This window comes from Falco rusticolus, chromosome 3 (genome assembly GCF_015220075.1).
Source record: "Falco rusticolus isolate bFalRus1 chromosome 3, bFalRus1.pri, whole genome shotgun sequence".
NCBI classification, from domain to species: Eukaryota; Metazoa; Chordata; class Aves; order Falconiformes; family Falconidae; genus Falco; species Falco rusticolus.
In genome coordinates, this window is record NC_051189.1 from 45,020,863 (window position 1) to 45,026,862 (window position 6,000).

The window sequence follows — 6,000 nt, forward strand, 5'->3', positions numbered from 1 at the left end:
AACACTAGTTCTTTAGAAATGCAAACACTGATTTCCTAGATTTGATGAAATATGAGTATTTATATTACTTCTTAGGAAGTGATTTTTCATCAGTCATTGTTTGTCTCCATGTGTTCTGGGTTTGTGCTTATAAGGTGGTTGGTTTAACTGTTAAGTTTTAATCTTTGAAAGAAACTCAACTTCACATTATCAACAAAACTGAGTATTGTTCTCCTGTTTTTTAAGAGCTTATGTAAAGTGCCCAACACTCTGCTGCCACTTCAGAATACTTGAGAATGTGCTTGTATTTGAATGTGTGACCGTAGGACAGACAGCCAAACACCTTTGGCTTGTGAGCCACACACCATAATTGGAGACCTACTGAAAACATACCAAAACTTCTGGAGCATTCAGGAGACCAAGAGCATCAGGAGTGGCTGAAAGATGGTACCTTTTCAGGTTGCCTCCCACTGTTTCATTGTAATAGCATGGAATGAGGCATGCACTGAGATTGTAAGTGAATGCTGTCATGTCAGCCTAACTTGTTTTCCCACTGCTGAGGGTTCAAATTAGTGAGTAGCTAATTGGAATTCTTACTGGAATTTGTGATTCTAGTTATTTCATATGGATGAAAACAATGCAATGAAACTATGCAAACAGACTCTTGCTAAGCAGATAGCAATGTTTTGAAAATAAAAAACAGAACTGTTTTGGGTTACTGAAAATGTTTTTGCAACTGGTAATTGTCACTCAAGATAGAGAATACCAGTAGTGACATTTGTTAACTACATTTTATGACTAACACTACAGTTTATGACAAAGCAGTGTTACAAATCAAAACTTACTGTAATTTTCTCAAAGATTTTTATGCATCCCTAGAGCTCAAGAGAAACAAAGGTACACTTTAGTTAGCTAGATGTTGTTAAATGCCCACAGAACTAGATGTAGACTCAATAAATGGTGGCCTTTTCATGGAAGGAATGGAAAGTGTTTCAGGGAAGATAAGGATTCAGAAGATAGTCAGTTCTCTTTTCTGAGACATTTGGAATCTATGCCTGACCATACTTTCAGGTGCTGTTTTTAGGAAGGTGTAGGATAATGGTAATGTGTAGTCAGTGTTAAACTAGTTTTGCCACCCATGTTCTTTGATTTATTTTTTTTTTAACTGTTAAACTTTGTGGTTTATCCTAGTGTTAGAGAGGAGAAGGCAAGATGCTTCTGTAAGGAAAAATACAGAGACATTATGTGAGATGATAATGGTAAGGAATATGGTAAGACAAGAGAGGTGGAAAAGCTTTCCAGAAGGCAGATTGACTACTTTTAAGTAGCAGAAGAAAGTTTTTGATCTTGTGTAGTGATCTTGACCTAAGGCTGCTACAATGAGGAATCTTATTTTCTCCTTATCAAATGGAAAGGCATATTATCATGGCCGTCCTATTTAATTTCTCTATAGTCCATTTATTTGCATTTTCTCAACATGTTTGGAGGACTTTAAAAAATAATCCTTTTCACTGACATTTTCTTATATCTTCTTTTTGAAGTGTGCTCTGTCTATTACTATGGGAACATTGGGACTTTTGGTTCTTAAAAATATGTCAGCTGCGCCCTGTCTTTGCTCCTGCGGCTGCTTCATGTTTCTGGGATAAAGTTACAGTCCTGCATTTATTCCAGTTTTGTCCAAGAAAATTTATTCTCTGTGAGGAATCTAAGTACATAAAACTACCATATGAAAGAATTAGAAATAGGTATTTTTGGAAACATAATGATTTTTTTTACATTCTGAGGATGATTTATGAAATGTGATTGATCTTGTTAATATTTCTTTTTTTTAAACCTTGGGTATTGTGATAATAGCTCTCAGATTTCCCAGGTATTTACACTTCATGGCACTGATCCTGAAAGCTTTTCTTTGGTGACGGTTGTCTGATCTGTAGAGGACTCCACCAGAAGCAATGGGACTCTAATATATGTAGGACTCAACCCAAGCAAAGGAAATTTCAGAGGCAGAAATATAATCTATAAACAACAAGCAAGACATCTAGACAATTTTCTGATTATAATACACATGCCCATTTGTACAATTGTAGCTCAAATATTGCATTTCCAAAAACTTTTCAGAAGAGTAAGAGAAGCAGGTATCTTCATATCTACTTAAACCTTTAACTTGATAGTGTTACTTGACCACATATATTAGGGAACAGTGCTATTAATTTACCGTGGTAGAAAAATTACTCTTAAACAAGAACAAAGGGTAAACATGAATAACAACACTAACAGTATATACAATCAGTCTTACCAGACAATATGTTAAGTATTTCTGTAACAAACCCAACTGAAAACTTCAGACTGGCTCATATAATTAGGCTCCTTTCCAAAAGTAATCCATTAATACAATAGCTGCGCAAGTCCCAGTTCAACTTAATTTCACTGACTTTGATTTTTGGACCAAAAGCGTTAAGCTTGAAGTAGTGAAAAATGTACAAAATGTGCATTCAATTAAGGAGTAATTAGATACTCAATCACCCTTACATCACACTAGGGATTATCCAAAAAAGAAGAGAGATACTACTTACTGCAGTGTATAAAACAGTTTTCGTAATTAGTTTAGCACTAATTGAGATTGAGAACGTGTCACTGTGTCACAGCATTAGTTTGCCTACGTGGAACCTTAAGAACACAAAGTTTGTGGCTTCTTTTGAGCTTCCTCACTCAGCTTTTTCAGCCTTAATTCCCTGATCCAGTATCATCAGTCCAAGCAAGAGGAACTGTTTTGTTCACTTCAGGGAGGGGGTTGGTTCTTGCATCCTTGTGTTAGTAGCCCACTGAAAAACATGCCAAGAGTTTTCCCAGAGATGGCAATCTTATTATTACATGTTTTTTTTGATGTTACACCTTTATACCAAACCCCAGGAAGAACTGGGAATGCTCTGTGCTATTACGTGGAGTGTAACTGTGGCTAAAAGTAGCTGCTCCGTGAAGGGCTTACAGCCTCCGCTTAGAAGGCAACTGGTAGAAAGTTCTTCAAGTTGACCATCAAATAGTCCTGCTGACAGACATCATGACTTTTGGGGATATTGGATAGTAACCAGGAAGCACATAGAAATCCTGGCACTGATTGTCTTGTGGGTAGACACTGATTTCTTAACAGCACTGCTGGTGACTGACAGCCTCTACATTCCCTTCCTCTTTAAGAAAAGTGTGGGAACTCTCTAGAGATGCATTGACTCTTCCTGCAAGCAATCGTGGCCCCAGGTGACCATTTGCATCCATGCATTTTTTGATTTTTTGTGTGTATGTGCTGAGCTATAGTTAGCACTAAAATAACCTCGGGAAAAAATGAGATTATTAGTACAACAGAATGAAATGGTTTGGCACAGTTATACCTACCACTTCTGAACCGAGAGCACTGGAGTAACCTGAGCAGCTGATTTCCTAAGGTTATGCTGAAGCACAAGAATATGTGTTTGCATGAAACAAAGAATTGAGTTTTCTCTGCTGTTAATAAGAATATTACTGGTGTTAGGAAGGACAAATTGGGTGATTGCTTTCTGTCTCCTGAGCCCACCTGAGTCCCATGAGAGCTGTGTACTCAGCACTTTACTTGGTAGGGCCCCTAAAATAGTAAACAGTAAAAAATTCTCTGTGACTAGTAAATTTTCCTCCCTAATTTACCACCATGGTCTCCACATTAGAATCAGTTACCTGACTAATTCAGAAAGCCAATTGTAAAGTTTTGTTTCAAGTTTATAATTTTATCACTGTGTTTAACTTTGAATTTTTATTGCCATTTCCTCCATTGCTAGTAAATCTTCCAGTTCTGGCTTTACCCTAAAAGAGAAGAATCGGGACCATTATGCCACTGAAGTATACACTCTGAAACTGCCCCCACCTGCTGTCATGAAATCCCAGCTTTTAGTTTTCCCTGTCTCCCTGGCTGGACATAAACAGTCTTTCAGACCCACTGTGGAGGAATTTCAGTAACATAATTGTTCCATTCTCTTTTCAGAAAGTGGGAAGACAATGCTCCCACAGTGCCCTCAGATGAGAAATGGAAACTTTTGAGGCTGCTGCTTCAGTTGAACCACAAAGCCTGTATTGTTTGTCATCATCTAATTCAGCCTTGATAGACAGCTGTGACAGTTGGTCTGTCCACACAGCCCAGTGAAATTCTGGGAATGGGGCTGTACATTAAGAGAAGAAATCACATTAAATCTTCCAATTCACAGTTAACTATTTTAAAATGGTAATTATCATTGCTTATATATAGTTACTTTGCCATAGCATTCAATAGTGGTTTGTGATCCAAGTAGTATTAATTTTAAGCTTGGTGTGAATGTTAATATGTAGAAATACTCATTATTATTTTGAATGTTAGATTTAATTTTATTCCATATCATCTCTTGTGCTGTCAGTAACCATCTTTTCTGTAGAGGGGAGGTGCGTTCTGTAAAACTAATAAAAACATTGTTTGTTCACAGTGAGTATTATACAAATTCAAAATTAATTTTTGGGCAGAAAGGAGCACTTTTCTGCCAAACCTATGCCCTTAACACGATTTATCTGAATAAAGCTGGATGACATTTGCATTACTAGGAACCTTACTGAAATAAAGGACAATTTTGAAGCAAGGAAAATTAACTGGTATAACAATAAACAAAATCATCTGGATTATTTTCTACTTGACGAGTTGTTGGACTTTGCAAAGAAATGTTCAGTTCAGGCAGAAAATGATCAGCCTTTGTTCTCCTGTGAATTATGATTGTTCTGTTTGTTCTGTACATTGCTGTGGAGGGTGGTCTGGGGACCTGCTCTGCCTGCCCTGAGCTCACTGCACAGCATGGGGATTGCCATGTTTGGGCCACACATCTGACAGAACAGATAAGGGAATGGTAGTCCAAGGCAGCTAGTGAAGCTCATAGCTTCTGATTCCTGCAAAATACCAAGATCTGCAGAACAGAGTCAACAATGTGTGGGCAATAGCTTTGATCACCATAGCTGTCAGTGAGGTCCACTTTACCAACATGAGAAGGGCAGGTTTAGGCAGAGACCTACAGGAGTGGAAGAACGCTGGAGGCACAGATGGCAAGCTCCAGGCCAGGGCACAATGGAGATGCAAACCAAGGGTTCACAAAGGGGACGTTACTCCCTTGGAGCAGATTGGTGAGTCATCAATCACAGAGTCATCACCAGGCAATGGTAAATGCAGTGTCAGAAGGCATGCTTAATTACCTTGTCAAGGGTTATGGGGAGAGCTGCTGCTGAATAATGAGTTACGAATTCTCTGAGTTATTTATGTGTATATTAGGGACAGCAGAAACAATAGGACAACCCCACACACCACATGTGAGCTGCGTGAGGGGGAGTGGGTAGGGCTGACTATTTCCCTTGTTCATAACTGTGCGTACTGCAGAAACACGTGCTTCCTATGGAGAGACATGCAGCTGCCCTTGACAGCATGCATTGCAATAAATGCTAAAGGATGTACAGCAACACCATGAAGTCATCTGTTTTTTTTGGGCTTAGCAGTGTAGCAATTGGCACATTGCTCCGTGGGCCTATATAAACTTGTATTTCTTAGGGTTACATTTAAGGGAGTCCCTCTCCACCTTCCACCCAAATTTAATGAAGTATAACCCCATTATCTAGTCCAGGGGTTCAAGGTTTCAGTGCTGGCCAAAACCACGTCTTGCATCTACAAGGTCCCTAGCCCTTCTGTAATGTCCATGTAGCAGCTTCACCGGCTCCTGCCCCTCTTCCTTCAGCAATGATTCCCCACGCAGCTGCAGCTAGAACCTGGAGCCCAACCCCAACACGCTGGTCACCAGAGCCTGGCCTCCTGCTGGTCCACATCTTGCCATGGGGCAGGGAGGAGTCTCTGCATAAAGTCTGCTGCAATGGCCTGCAGTGGCTGGGCCGGACTGTCCCTGGTTTTTGACAGGAGCCTGATAGTTTGTCCTAGTTGTCAGGCTTGGTACTAAAATCTTGAAAAAAACCCCCTCGAAACAAAGCCTTACGAGGTGG

General features: G+C 39.5%; 1 protein-coding gene across 3 annotated transcripts in view; it reads left to right on the forward strand.

Annotated features, from left to right (window-relative positions):
• CA8 (carbonic anhydrase 8) overlaps nt 1–5,653 on the forward strand; it is a 47,853-nt gene extending 42,200 nt beyond the window's left edge. For all 3 annotated transcript variants that reach the window (XM_037379951.1, XM_037379953.1, XM_037379952.1), the window contains one exon: nt 3,986–5,653. The gene's annotated coding sequence lies outside the window, so the exon portion shown is untranslated. The remainder of the gene's footprint in view (nt 1–3,985) is intronic.
• The last annotated feature ends 347 nt before the right edge of the window (nt 5,654–6,000 follow it).